The sequence below is a fragment of the Eubalaena glacialis genome, chromosome 6 (genome assembly GCF_028564815.1).
Source record: "Eubalaena glacialis isolate mEubGla1 chromosome 6, mEubGla1.1.hap2.+ XY, whole genome shotgun sequence".
Classification (NCBI taxonomy): Eukaryota; Metazoa; Chordata; class Mammalia; order Artiodactyla; family Balaenidae; genus Eubalaena; species Eubalaena glacialis.
Genome location: NC_083721.1, coordinates 11,660,988 through 11,675,751, shown reverse-complemented (window position 1 = coordinate 11,675,751; position 14,764 = coordinate 11,660,988). Strand labels below are relative to the sequence as shown.

Genomic DNA, 14,764 nt, shown 5'->3' with positions numbered 1-14,764 from the left:
ACCTCCTCAGAAAGGGCCCCTGTCAGGGAAACAGTCAGGGAAGCTGAAGCCATTCCGTCCTGCTCATCTTTCCTGGAAGCTTTCATCTAAAAGTGACAATACTGTCCTTTCCTTACACAGTCAGATTTGTGCTTACAATTATGGAACAAATTTTTAATCTCAAATTGAGAAAGCGCTAGCATTTTCTAATAAGCCTGTTTGGACCTCATCTGTGCTCTGAGGAAAATAACTTTGTTATCACAGTTTATTTAACGAACAATCCACTGTTAATAAAGACACAGTTTATAGTCCTGTAAGGTTTCAGTTTAACTGCAGAAATTAATAAGGTGTTATGATTTTATAGTCTCTTAGAAATGATTAATCACAAGGTATTATGATTTTGTTGCCCTCTTGAACATTAACCAATTATATCTAACTCAGCAATTTTATTGAGACATTCCTTTCCCTATGGACTACACAGATACCTGTTTCTTAAATCCTCTTAAAACCGGTTCTTTGCGGGACTTCCCTGGTGGTCCAGTGGTTAAGAATCCACCTCCCGATGCAGGGGACTCAGGTTCGATCCTAGCTGGGAAACTAAGATCCCACCTGCGCGCAGCAACTAGTGAGAAGCCCTAAACAAAGAGCCCCGCGCACTGTAATGAAGACCCAGCGGAGCCAAAAACAAACAAAAAGAACAGTTCTTTGTGGCACTCTCAATAACTATAAAATAAAACTCTGAAACATGCTATGTGTATGAGAATTTTGTTTTTAACACTGTTCACTCAAAACTAAATATACTGTTTATGTGTAAATATTTATATACGTGTGCATATATGTACATGTGTATATTTATGTATTTATGTGTAAAGCTTATTTTAAATTTATTTATTTTATTTATTTTTCGCTGCTTTGGGTCTTTGTTGCTGCTCTCGGGCTTTCTCTAGTTGCAGCGAGCGAGGGCTACTCACTGCAGTGGCTTCTCTTGTTGCGGAGCATGGGCTCCAGGCGTGCGGGCTTCAGTAGTTGTGGCACGTGGGCTCAGTAGTTGTGGCTCGCGGGCTCTAGAGCGCAGGCTCAGTAATTATGGCGCACGGACTTAGTTGCTCCGCGGCATGTGGGATCTTCCTGGACCAGGGCTCGAACTCGTGTCCCCTGCACTGGCAGGCAGATTCTTAACCACTGCGCCACCAGGGAAGCCCTGTAAAGCTTATTTTAAAAAGCAAGAGAAAGATTGGAATTCCCTGGCAGTCCAGTGGTTGGGACTCGGCGCTTTCAGTACCAAGGGCCCGGGTTCGATCACTGATCCGGGAGCTAAAGTCCCACAAACCGCGCGGCATGGCCAAAAAACAAAACAAAATGAAAGCAAGAAAAAGATTAATTTAAAAAATCAGGGTAGAGGCCACCTCTGGAAGAAAGATGTAAATGTTTCATTTCTTAATTTGGTTGTAGATACAATGTTGATCATTGCAAGAGTATTATTTAAATTATATATTTATATATATTCTGTACACTTTTTTTGGTACCTGAGATACATTTTGCAACAAAAGAAACATTTAAAAAGAGAACAAGAACTTCTGTTACTGTTGGATATTCAAGGGGATTACCACAGGAGGGTATTACACAGCCTCTGTTCACATTTTCTCTTCCTGAAGGCCTTCTCTATTCATTCCTGCCAAGCCAATCAAATGAGTCAATATAACCTTAAAGTCAACATCATTAAATGCTAACAAGGTTAATAAATTAACCATTATTTAACCTGGTCCTCAAAATTTTTCTGATCCAGTCTCTAAATATAAAAAGACACACAGATTCTAAGGAATGCATTTAAATCAAGCAAATTAACTACTGTTTTTTTTTTAAATCACCACTAGAATTTAATTAATTTATTTATTTAATTTTGGCTGTGTTGGGTCTTCGTTTCTGTGCGAGGGCTTTCTCTAGTTGCGGCAAGCGGGGGCCACTCTTCATCGCGGTGCGCGGGCCTCTCTCACTATCGCGGCCTCTCTTGTTGCGGAGCACAGGCTCCAGACGCGCAGGCTCAGTAGTTGTGGCTCACGGGCCTAGTTGCTCCGCGGCACGTGGGATCTTCCCAGACCAGGGCTCGAACCCGTGTCCCCTGCATTGGCAGGCAGATTCTCAACCACTGCGCCACCAGGGAAGCCCCAACTACTGCTTTTAAATTATAAAATCCTTCAAGTTACAAAAAAAGATTCCTGGTAAAAAGAGCACTACCTGAAACTTATCCAACAATGCCCAAAAGATTTTCATGCAGTAAGTTTTTTAATGGCTAAAACCCAAAAACAACCAAACGCCCATCGTTAAGGGGCCAATAAAACATATTAGAGTACATCTAAACAGCTGCATACTGTACAGCACTTTAAAAATGAGGAAGGTGCACACTGATATGGAGACGTGTCCTTATATTAAGTCAGTTGCCCAAAAGTATCATGGTACTATCCCCTCCTAGGGACTGGAATTCAGGATGCAAAGTAAAGAAACAAGGAATTCTAACTTTTCACTTGATATACTTCTGTGCTGTTTCAATTTACTTGATATTATTCTGTAACATTACAAAAAAAAGTTTACAACCTGGATATATTACCGTAATCATTTAAAAAGAGCAGATAAGGATAAACTAATAATATAAATTCTTTACCTCGGACTCCAGAAGTGAATTCAGAAATGACCAGCCAGTTAAGGCTGCCTTAATCCTAACGGGCCGAGGAGGATGGGGGAGGGGAAGGCGTGTCTCCGGAAGAGGAACACTGCATCCTCTCCGTGCTCTCATTAACCCAGCTTTTCCTGTCGGGTCGATAGTCAAGATAACTTTTGATGTTCATTTTAAGGACGAAGAGGCTGGCAACACTATTATCGGTAAAAAAATGTCTAAAGTTGGTTCTACGTCTGAAAACTATGTTTGTCTGAAGATGATGGAAAAGAAGTGTAACAATCCTGGGAGTAAGAGGCTTGGGAACTGTTAAGGAAAGGGATTTATAGCGCAGGTAGGTGAAGAGTTTGAGAGAAGAGGTGGGACACTCCGAAGAGAAATCAATGTCTTTGAGAGGCATAACGCTGATTACACATTCACTCCCACTGGAGGCTTGAATCCTTCCCCAACACACACACACACACACACACACACACACACACACACACACACACACACACACACACGGCGCCAGCAGCGGGGAGGGAGCGAGCACAGTCGACCTCAGCAGTCGATCTCAGCACTGCTTGGGCTTTAAAAGGTCATATACTTACCTTTCAAATGAAGCACCTTCCATTGATTAACTCGGAAGCCAATTTATTGGTTAAAAACCAAAATGGTCTTCCCCAGCACAACTACCTTTGCTACATGGGCAACTCTCTGCTGCTCTTTATCTAAAAGGGCACGAACATTTTATGATTAATACGCGAAAGAAGGTTGACCCTCTTCCATTTCCATTTCACACCACTGTACCTGACTCTCCTACGGAGAGACTCGGAAAAGAGCGCCGAACACTGAAAACATTCCCAGCCGAGGTTCAGAGCAAACGGGAGGGGCGACGAAGCACCTGAGTGGCCCCCTGACGCCCCGTGCGGGCCACACATCGTCTCCCCACCGCCCGTCGCCCCGGGAAGCTGACAGGCTCGAGACGGAAATCTTTCCAGACCTTCCAGGGAAGCAATCCGACGGCGAGACAACGTGGCGGTGCGGCCAGCCCCGGCCGAGCGCCAGCCACGCTCGCCCGAGGGGACGCGGGCTGGTGCGGAGGGGGCGGCGGCGGCCCCCGCCCCGCAGAACGCCCGGACGCCCCGCGGACCCGCTCCACCCGGCGGCGCCCCTCACCGGAGAGGCCGGGCCGGGCGTCGCCGCACCTCGCAGGCCGGGCCGGACGAGCCGGGGGTGCCTTCCTACGCGCGGGCGGCAAGCGTCAGCCCCTCGCACGCCCCAAACCAGCCTCCCGCACTCACCCGGCTTCCCCGACGCCCAAGCCGACACCAGGCGCGCGCGCAGAGTAGGATGCGGCTCAGCCGCGGCCGAGCCGGGGTCCACGGCTCCACCTCAGCCCCCGGGAGCCGGGAGCAGTCGGCGGGCGAAAGGCGAGAGCACCGGCGGGGCGGGGCGCGGCGCCGTGCGCACCGCAGCAGCCAATCCGCGCCCAGCAAGTGGCCAGCCGGGGCGGGGCGGGGCTCTAGGGGCGGGGCCAGGACGCCACGGGGCGGAGCGAGGGCTCCGGGGTTTTTCCGGCCCTCCGGGAGTTGCCGGCCAGGCTTGGCGTCTTACAATTCGCGGATGCGTAGACCTGGCCACTCCTGTTGCCTTCTGGGTGGCAGCACAGCTGCGTTTCTGTTCAGGGACTTCAAGTGCAGCATCCGTGAGATCACGTGCAGGGGGAGCCCAAGACCCAAGGGCAGGGGCCCTCTTTGCCTATAGGCCCAGAGGCGTTGACCACCAGCTGCCCAGTATAGGGCACGTGCTCCAAGAGGGTTCTCAGGAACTGAAGGTCTGTAAAGATGTCCTTTTCTAATCCCCGCCACTCAGAAATGGAGGCCTAGAAAGGTGAAGTTACTTGTCCAAGGCTACCAACTAGTACTGTAACGCGAGGTTACCAACGCAACTAACTAGTCTTCTGATTCTGTCCTGAAGCTTTTCCCGGCCATCCACCAGATTTTTGTTTTTCTTTATAGTCAGGTCTCTTCCTACTGTCTCCTTTAAAGACGCTACATCTTGAATTTTCAATGTAACTTCAACAGCCTTTGCAAGCCCCGTCTGTCTAAATTTCCTACGGAATATAAAATGTCATTTAGTTGTTTGGGGGAAAGACATTGTGTAAGTCCAGTTATTATCAATAGAAATCTAAAAAAGCTTTTACCTGAAGTATAATAAAATAAAAGGTTTTGTGTCCCAAGTTATCACAAAAGGCCATCCTCTTCTACTCCTGTTACTCCTATAGCTCTTATACGTGTAAGAGGAACAATCCCTACTTTTTGATATTTTTTCCACTATCTCTCAGTTCTCATTTTCATGGATACTATTTTTCTATCTTTTATATTTTATATACACTTGCAGTTACATTACCCATCATCCTGATAGCATGTGCTAGGATCTAGGTGCTCAATAAATATTTGTTGAATAAATTACGTTTAAAATATGTGCAACCTTAAAACTAGTTAAATTGCTGGCCTATGAAAGTTGACTTTTTAAAATAAGTTTTTAGGGACTTCCCTGTCTGTCCAGAGGTTGGAACTCTGTGCTTCCACTGCGGGGGATGCAGATTCGATCCCTGGTCGGGGAACTAGGATCCTGCAGGCCACACAGTGTGGCCAAAAAGTAAGTAAGTAAGTAAATAAATAAATAAAAGCTTTTGAAATCTTGCTTCTTTTTTGATTATTGTATTAGGGTTAGGTTTGGCTGCATGAAGCAGGGGAAAACAACCAGAAAATAAGAGTGGCTTAAACAAAAATTGGTATTTCCCTCTCAAGTTTTAGAAGTCCAAAGTTAGTCTAGAGCTGGCCTGGCACTTCATGGAGACAGATGCAGCCTCCTTGTTCCAGCCAAGAAAGTCACACATGTATTTATTTATGCTTTCAAATATACTAGCATTTGGAAGATATCAGCCTCTGTTCCCAATGTCACCTCATGGTCTAAGAGAGCTGCTGGAGCTCTAGCCATTATACTTGCATTCCAACCAGAAGATGAGAGGACAAAGGAAACACGCCCTCTTTAAGAACCTTTCCCAGGACTTCCCTGGTGGTCCAGTGGTTAAGAATCCACCTGCCAATGCAGGGGACGCAGGTTTGATCCCTGGTCGGGAAACTAAGATCCCACATGCCCCGAGGCAACTAAGTTCACACATGCCACAGCTACAGAGCCCGCACGCCTCAAGGAAAGGTCCCGCATGCTACAACTAAGACCCGACACAGCCATAAATAAATAAAGTGGTTGTACTATTTTTAAAAAAAGAACCTTTCCCAAAGTTCGCATATACCATTTCTGCTTTCATTCTGCTGGCAAAAACTTAGTCACTTGGCTACACTAAACTGGAAGGGAGGCTAGAAAATGGCAGTTTCAGTACTGAGGAAGAAAGGAAGAATAGATACTGGGGGACAAGTAGAAGTTTCTACCATAGTCTCAAATCTCATCACTGTTTAAAACATTAAGTATTTTAAGATTCTCCTAGATTTTTTACCTTTATTACAGAAGTGTATCTGAGAATAAATGCTTACCCCCATTTATGAAGAAGGATGTTACTGTTGACCTGCCATTAGGATGCACATGCTTTGAGTTGCCTTCCCAGACATGAGAGGGGACTTGCACTAAAGCAACTTGTTTCTCTATCATTCTGTAAGCCTCTACTTCACAGAGAGTCAAACATGTATGTAGCTATGCTTTCAAAAATATGGGCATTTGAAAGATATTGGGATTAAGTTGCTGATGTCAACATTTCAGTGTCAGCATTTCAAATGTACTGATTTGAGTCTTCAGTAAAGTTGCAGATCAGCTTTAAAAAAAACTCCACATATGCCCTGATTCAGTTGGTATTCGATTATCTCTCTACCTAAGCATGTTTTCTTAAATTCCTATTACCTCCTAGATTCTGGAGTCTGTGACTTCAGGACCATTTTCAGGTTTGGGCCAGGACATGTTCTAAAAGACCTACTTCACCTAAAACTGGACAGGTAGAATCCAGTCCAGTTGGTTTAAACCTACTAAGAGAAAGAAACAATCCAGGCTGTCCTTCACACCAGGTCCCACAGGTTCTGGTTTGTTCTTACTTTCTTGAGGCTGCTTCATGAACTTACTCTAATGGATGGCATTCATGTCCCATCTTTTAAGTACACCAAAGTATACTGCAGGAGCTATGTTATGTAAAGCATATTGTGTAACCATGTACTTCCAAAAATACTGTCTTTCTCCGTAAGCTTATTGGGTTGTGAAACAAAAAGACTTCCTGTTAGTAAGTCAGTTAGAACTGTTGTATTTGGATGAAGTTGACTTGAGACTAAGATCACATTCCTGTGGATCTTAAATGACCCTCTCCTAAAAGGGTGGATATTCAGTATCAGTCATCTAGGTAAAAGATGGTCTTTCAGAGGGAAAACAGGATACCAAAGCTTGGAAGATCATTTGATTTAGGCAGAAGAGGAAACACTTCTTTCTGAAGTCTAGACTCTGATGACAGTGGATACATTTATCAGTTGGTTTCTTTCAGTTATAAATAACAGAAAAAACAATCCAAACTGGCTTTTTAGAATAGTAAAAACAAACAAAGAAACAAAAAATGTAGTTTTAGAACAGAAAAAGGGGGACATAATCTCAGTTTAAATAGAGATACATACAGAGAAAACGAGAAGTATGATACTCTCACAAATGAGTCAGGATTTTTTATGTGTCATGTTAAAATAACCATCTATGTTGTGACACAGGAAGAGGTGGTGATGAAATATTACAAGTACTGTATGTCAAGGATATATTCAGACACCAGTGTTTAAAAGACTGATATGGAGACAAATTCTTCAGTGGGTAACAGGGAACAGAGGATGGGTCAGAAAAAGATACAGTAGTATAGTAGTATAAGAAGCCATAAAGGGACTTCCCTAGTGGCTCAGTGGTTAAGAATCTACTTGCCACAGGTTCAATTCCTGGTCCAGGAAGATCCCACATGCACCACAACTACTGAAGCCCGGGCACTCAAGGGCCCACGTGCCACAACTACTGAGCCCGCGTGCTGCAGCTACTGAAGCCGGTGCGCCTAGAGCCTGTGCTCCGCAACAAGAGAATCCACCACAATGAGAAGCCCGCGCACCGCAATGAAGAGTAGACCCCACTCGCCACAACTAGAGAAAGCCTGCATGCCACAACTAGAGAAAGCCTGCGTGCAGCAACAAAGACCCAATGCAGCCAAAAATAAATAAAATTTAAAAAAAAAAAAAGCCCTAAAGAAGTTAGATGGAAGGCCTCTGGGGACAGTATAAGACAGAAATACAATAGGTGACTCCAAAATTAATAAATCATTTCAACACGTGATTTTTATAATATAGATTGACTTTAATTATATTAGAAGGGTAGCACATATGAAATGTTTTTTAAACAATGCTTATTGATGAAATTAATGAGATTACTGAGTTTCATGTATGTCTTCTGTATTAGTTATCTATTGCTATCTAGCAAATTATCCCAAAACATCAGCAACTTGAAACATCAACTATTTATTTATAATCTTGTACAATTTCTGAGGGTCAGGAATTTGAGAGCAGCTTAGTTGAGTTGTTCTGGCTCAGGATTCCTCATGAGCTTATAATTAAACTGTCAGCTGGGGCTGCAAACATCTGAAGACTTGCCTGAGGCTCTGCTTCCCATAAAGCTTACTTGCATGGCTGTTGGCTGGAGACCTTGGTTCCTGAATACATGTGCGTCTCCACAAGGCTGCCTCAAGATATGGCAACTGGCTTCACTCAGAGTGACTGATCTGAGAGAGAGTGAGAGCAGGAAGCTTCTAGCCTCAGAAGAGATATACCATCACGTTTGCTATATTCTATTGGTCACACAGAGCATACCATCATGTTTGCTCTATTGTGGGAGAGCGCTACACAAAAAAATGTGAATATCAGAAAGAGGGGATTTTTAGGGGCCGTCTTGGACACTAGCTATGACCTCCACTAATTTAATAACATTTGCTTCTAAATTAAAAGGGATCTCTGATCTCCTCTGGTACATATTTGCCTTCAGCACTGCAAATGCAAACTCCAATAGGCATGTAGTACTGGTAATTCTAATGCCATAAGCCATGGTGCCACGTTTTTCTAAAATGAGGTACAACTCTTGGTAATATTCCCAAGAAAATGAAGTACAATTTTCACAGTAGTTGTATTTATGGAAAAAAATGAGTGTATTTAAAATCATGCAAAATTATGTCATATTTATGTGTAAAATATAATCCCATTCTAGGCTTAGATGACTATAAACAGAGTATTCACCCACATGAATGTCTGGTGGGACATTTGAATGTTGAGCAGGACACGGAACAATTCCTCATTTTGGTCAACCACCTGTACGTTGCAAAACACCCGACATCCCTGGCCTCACCTCCTGAATACCTGTGGTCAGGGGTGATGTCTGAAATACTTAACAACTAGGGACTTCCCTGGTGGCGCAGTGGTTAAGAATCTGCCTGCCAATGCAGGGGACACGAGTTCAAGCCCTGGTCTGGGAGGATCCCACATGCCGCGGAGCAAATAATCCCATGTACCACAACTACTGAGCCTGCGCTCTAGAGCCCGCGAGCCACAACTACTGAGCCCACGTGCCATAACTACTGAAACCCAAGCACCTGGAGCCCGTGCTCCGCAACAAGAGAAGCCACTGCAATGAGAAGCCCGTGCACTGCAATGAAGAGTAGCCCCCGCTCGCCACAACTAGAAAAATCCCACGCGCCACAACGAAGACCCAACGCAGCCAATAAAAATAAAAGAAGAAGAAGAAAAAAAAGAAATACTTAACAACTAGGATTCACGGACGTAGCAAACAAATGTATGGCTACCAAGGGGAAAGGGGGAGGGGGGGAAGGAAGAGGGGGGAAAGGGGGAGGGGGAAAGGGGGAGGGGGAAAGGGGAGGGGGAAAGGGGGGAAAGGGGGAGGGGAAAGGGGGAGGGGAAAGGGGGAAGGGGAAAGGGGGAAGGGGAAAGGGGGAAGGGGAAAGGGGGAGGGGGAAAGGGGGAGGGGGAAAGGGGGAGGGGGAAAGGGGGAGGGGGAAAGGGGGAGGGGGAAAGGGGGAGGGGAGAAAGGGGGGAAAGGGGGGAAAGGGGGAGGGGGAAAGGGGGGGAAAGGGGGAGGGGGAAAGGGGGGGGAAAGGGGGAGGGGGAAAGGGGGAGGGGGAAGGGGGAGGGGGAAAGGGGAGGGGAGAAAGGGGGAAAGGGGGAAAGGGGGAGGGGGGAGGAATTGGGTGATAAGGATTGACACATATACACTACTGATACTATGTATAAAATAGATAACTAATGAGAACATATTATATAGCACAAGGAGCTCTACTTAATGCACTGTGGTAACCTGAATGGGAAGGAAGTCCAAAAGGGAGGGGATACATGTATATGTATGGCTGATTCATTTTGCTGTACAGTAGAAACTGACACAGCATTGTAAAGCAACTATACTCCAATAAAAATTAATAAAAAAAAAAAACAAACTAGGATTCCATGGACTTACCAACCAATCAGAATAGGTGCCAGCCAGCATGACATACTGGTACAAATGGGCTAAACAGAAGCTTGGCCAGTAGTGCCCCTGTAATCATCTTGTCAACTGAAAATTCTCTCACAAATTTCCAAAACGTCCTCTCGGGGGCAGTAATGCCTCTGCTGAGAACCACTGATTTACCACTGAGGACCACACCCTGCACCCAGCATTTCATGTTCATCATCTCAAAGGATTACAACAATCTTGCATTTGACAGATGAGAAAACAGAAGCCCAGGAAGGTCTCATAGCTAGCGGGTGGAAAACCCTGGATCTGAGTTCAAGTCTCTCGAGCTCTGAAGCCCATTCATTTCCTCTTCCCTACATCACATTTCCTCTTGCTTGTTGGTGTTACAGTTAGTCAGGGAGGCAGGGACCTCGAGGGAAATAAAGGACAAGAATAATAATCCAGCTAGAAAACACACTGAATCCTACCTACTATACAGCACAGGGAGCTCTACTCCATACATATAGTAATGACCTATATGGAGAAAGAAGTTTAAAAGAGTGGATATGTGTATGCATAACTGATTCACTTTGCTGTACACCTGAAACTAACATAACATTGTAAATCAACTATACTCCAATAAAAATTTTTAAAAAAAACCACACACTGAATGCAAAGCAGCCCCGGGAACCTCAGTGTCTGGAGTTCTGGAATCTTCACTCAGTAATGTGATCTGCTCCAGTTTCCTCTCTGCCAACACCATAGCTTGGTGTGTGGGTAAGAACAGGGATCTGGAATCAGACCAACTATAGTCAGTCTGGATTCAAATCCCAACTCTGCCACTTCCTAGCTGCATGCCAAGTTATTTCACCTGAGCCTTAGTTTCTCCGTCTCTCAGAAACAGCTAATAATAATACCTATGTCATAGGATTGTTGTGAAGATTAAGTTAGTTAACGTAAGGAAGGTGTTCAACAAGTGTGGGCTTTTGTCGCCTTCTCTGTATCTCATACCTCATGGCTCGTTATTATGCCATATCACCTTCCTGATTCATGATGACTTCAGCTTGCATTTGCCCTCTTGATGCCTTGTCATCTGTCTTTGTGTAACCTTGCACTGCTATTTATTTCGTTTGCTCTGTATTGGATAGTTCTACTTTCCATGAGAGCATACAACAATCTCATGCTGGCTTAACAGATAATGAGATAGAGCTCTATGTGTTGAATTGGAAAAATCTTGAAGATACATTAATAGGCAGGTGAAGAAAAACATAAGAATATGTATATAGTGTGCTCACATTTGTATATTTTTGTGAAAGCAATGGAGAGACAGTGTGGGTATATAAATCACATACAGTTGACCCTTCAACAACTCAGGCGTTAGGGGTGCTGATCCCCTGTGCAGTCAAAAATCCAAGGATAACTTGGATTTGGTTTCACATCTCAGATTCAACCAACTGTGAATCGTGCAGTACTGTAGTACACATTTATTGAAAAAAAATCCACATATAAGTGAACCTGCACAGTTCAAACCTGTGTTGTTTGAGGGTCAGCTGTGCATAAATTTTTGAAAGGATATTGTGGTAGCAGGATAATGGCCCCCCCAAATATGTCCTAATCCCAGAATCTCTGAATATGTTATGTTACATAGCAAAGGGAAATTAAATTTGCAAATGGAATTAATGTTGCTAATCAACTTTTTTTTTCTTTTTCATTTTTAATTTAATTTTTGTTTTTTATTGGAGTATAGTTGACTTACAATGTTGTGTTAGTTTCAGGTGTACAGCAAAGTGGTCCAGTTATACATATACATATACCCACTCCTTTTTAGATTCTTTTCCCATATAGGTTATTACAGAATATTGAGTAGAGTTCAATGTGCTATACAGTAGGTCCTTGTTGATTATCTATTTTATACATAGTAGCGTGTATATTCAACTGACTTTATTTATTTATTTATTTATTTATTTATTTTTGGCTGCGTTGGGTCTTTGTTGCCGTGCACAGGCTTTCTCTAGTTGCGGCGAGCGGGGCTACTCTTCGTTGCGGTGTGGGCTTCTCGTTGTGGTGGCCTCTCGTTGCAGAGCACAGGCTCCAGGCACGCGGGCTTCAGTAGTTGTGGCACGTGGGCTCAGTAGTTGTAGCTCACGGGCTCTAGAGTGCAGGCTCAGTAGTTGTGGCGCACGGGCTTAGTTGCTCCGCAGCACGTGGGATCCTCCCGGACCAGGGCTTGAACCCACGTCCCCTGCACTGGCAGGCGGATTCTTAACCACTGCGCCACCAGGGAAGCCCCTCATCTGACTTTAAAATAGGGAGATTATGCTGGGTGATCTGGATAGGCCCAGTGTCACCACAAAAGTCCTTAAAAGTGAGAGAGGGAGGCAGGAGAGTCAGAGTCGTGTGACATGAGAAGGACTCCATCTGCTGTTGCTGGCTTTGAAGACAGAAGAAGGGGCTACAAGCCAAGGATACAGGCAGCCTCTAGAAGCTGCAAAAGCAAGGAATCAGATACTTCCCTAGAGCCCCCAGAAGGAATGAAGCCCCGCCAGCACTTTGATTTTAGCCCAGTAAGATCCACCTTGGACTTCCCACCTCTAGAACTGTAAGATTATAAATTTGTGTTGTTTAAGCCTCTAAGTTTGCAGTCATTTGTTATAGCACTCATAGAAAATTAATACAGATAAGCAAGAAATTGTTGATGAGGATTAGATCTGGGAAGTAGGCTCAGGAGGTCTGGGTCTGGGGGAGTCTGGGGTAAAGAGGAACTCACTTGTTTATTGCCTATCCTTTTTCATTGATTGGATTTTTTACTATATACATACAAATTTTTAAAATAATCTTTTTCCCCCAAATACAGAACCTTACCTATTGAACTAGGTAACACCTCATCATCCAGTTGATGATGATTGGCCCTGTCCTCAGGCCAATGGCTTTGGCCCCTGTGGGACTGTGGGCAGGCAGGCACTGTAATCGGTACATTTAGAACGAGTATCTCCCAAACTTCTCAGGATACTCAAGTCCATAAGAGTGGGACCCAGAGGCATGCACACGTGCTCTGCCTTCCTCTACCAGCTCCCTGTGTCCAGAAGGCCATGGAATCATGACTTCTTAGGATGCTTTTTCTTAGGGTTGGAGAAAAGAAAGAGGAGAGAGAGGGCAGGTAGGTTCGCTAGGCCTCAGTTTCCCCACAGGCTGTGCGCAACAGGATGTGTAACAGGAAACAATGAGAATTGACATCGCAACTACTGCTTGATCACCTGCTGAGTTTTAAAGTAAAAAGTCTGTATATGTAATTAAAGACCACTCTCTCTGTCATTTTCACAAAATGTGCATTTGTTTTTATCTAGTTTTTCTCCACTTTGTAGATTCTTGATTAGGTAAGGCCACAGCTCAGTTTGGTAAGAGTAGCTATCTGTTGTAAGAAAGACACAGTAACAAAGGCCTGGGAATACTAGCAAAGTTTCGTGGGGTTTTGGCAGAAATTGGTAAGTAATAATCAATTTTTGCTGCAGCCATAAAAGCATCTAAAATAAAATTCTTAAAACATTGGCAGTCATTTCTCTGCTTAACACAATTTAAAATAGTTCTCGGGGTGGGGGGGGGGGTGGGCGGGTGTGTGTGTGTGATGAATTGGGAGATTGGGATTGACATATATACACTAATATGTATAAAATGGATAACTAATAAGAACCTGCTGTATAAAAAAATAAGATAAAATTTAAAACTTCAAAAAATAATTAAAACATAAAATAAAATAGTTCTCATTTCTTATGCTTCTGAAGACATTTCTTGCCTATAGAAAAGTAGCAAGCAACCTACCAAAAGCAGAACCCCTCTGCATTGTCCTTTACTGTTTTCTTTTCTTAATAAAAGCTTTCATATGCCATAAAATTCACTCCTTTAAAAGGCACAGTTCCATGGTTCTTGGGACTTCCCTGGCGGTCCAGTGGTTAAGACTCGCCCTTCCACTGCAGGAGGCGCGCGTTTGATCCCTGGTCGGGGAACTAAGGTCCCCCATGCCGTGTGGCATGGCCAAAAAAATAAAAATAAAAAAAATTTTTTAAAAAAGGCACAATTCCATGGTTCTCACTATGTTCACAGAGTTGTACAACCACTACCACAGTCAATTTCAGAACATTTTCATCACCCCCCCAAAAGAAAACCTGTCACCATTAGCAGTCACTCCTCATTTCCTTACAGCCCTAGGCAAACACTGATCTACTTTCTGTCTCTATAGACTGGCCTACTCTGGACTTTTCATACAAATAGAATCATACAATTTGTGGTCTTTCTTGACTGGCTTCTACATTTTCATTTAAAGCCTGCAGCTAGCTGAAGACATGACAGAGAAATTTCAGTCAATGCAGGAAACTGGCTGAAACTGGCAACATTTGCTTTGAAATCAATGCTTCCCCAAGAGAAGAACTATGAAACATTTTTTTCAACAAATCTTAAAAATAATAAGAACTTCTGTTTATTATTATATTAGCACAACAGGGTACATAATTTAATACTTAGGATGGAGTGCTCATCGCGTTTCACTAACCACGCGGGATTCTTTACGTACAATAGATCATTGAATCCTCATAAGAAGCATTCCTGTTTACACCTGAGAAACCT

The 14,764-nt window shown here is 43.9% G+C and overlaps 1 protein-coding gene across 6 annotated transcripts in view; it reads right to left on the bottom strand.

Annotated features, from left to right (window-relative positions):
- Nucleotides 1-4,065, bottom strand: part of TMEM50B (transmembrane protein 50B) — a 69,738-nt gene extending 65,673 nt beyond the window's left edge. For 5 of the 6 annotated variants that reach the window (XM_061193980.1, XM_061193978.1, XM_061193984.1 and 2 more), the window contains exon 1: nt 3,937-4,065. The gene's annotated coding sequence lies outside the window, so the exon portion shown is untranslated. Of the gene's footprint in view, nt 1-950; nt 1,167-3,936 lie in introns of those variants that run through there. The other variant, XM_061193981.1, reaches the window with a different exon arrangement.
- Nucleotides 4,066-14,764: the final 10,699 nt, after the last annotated feature.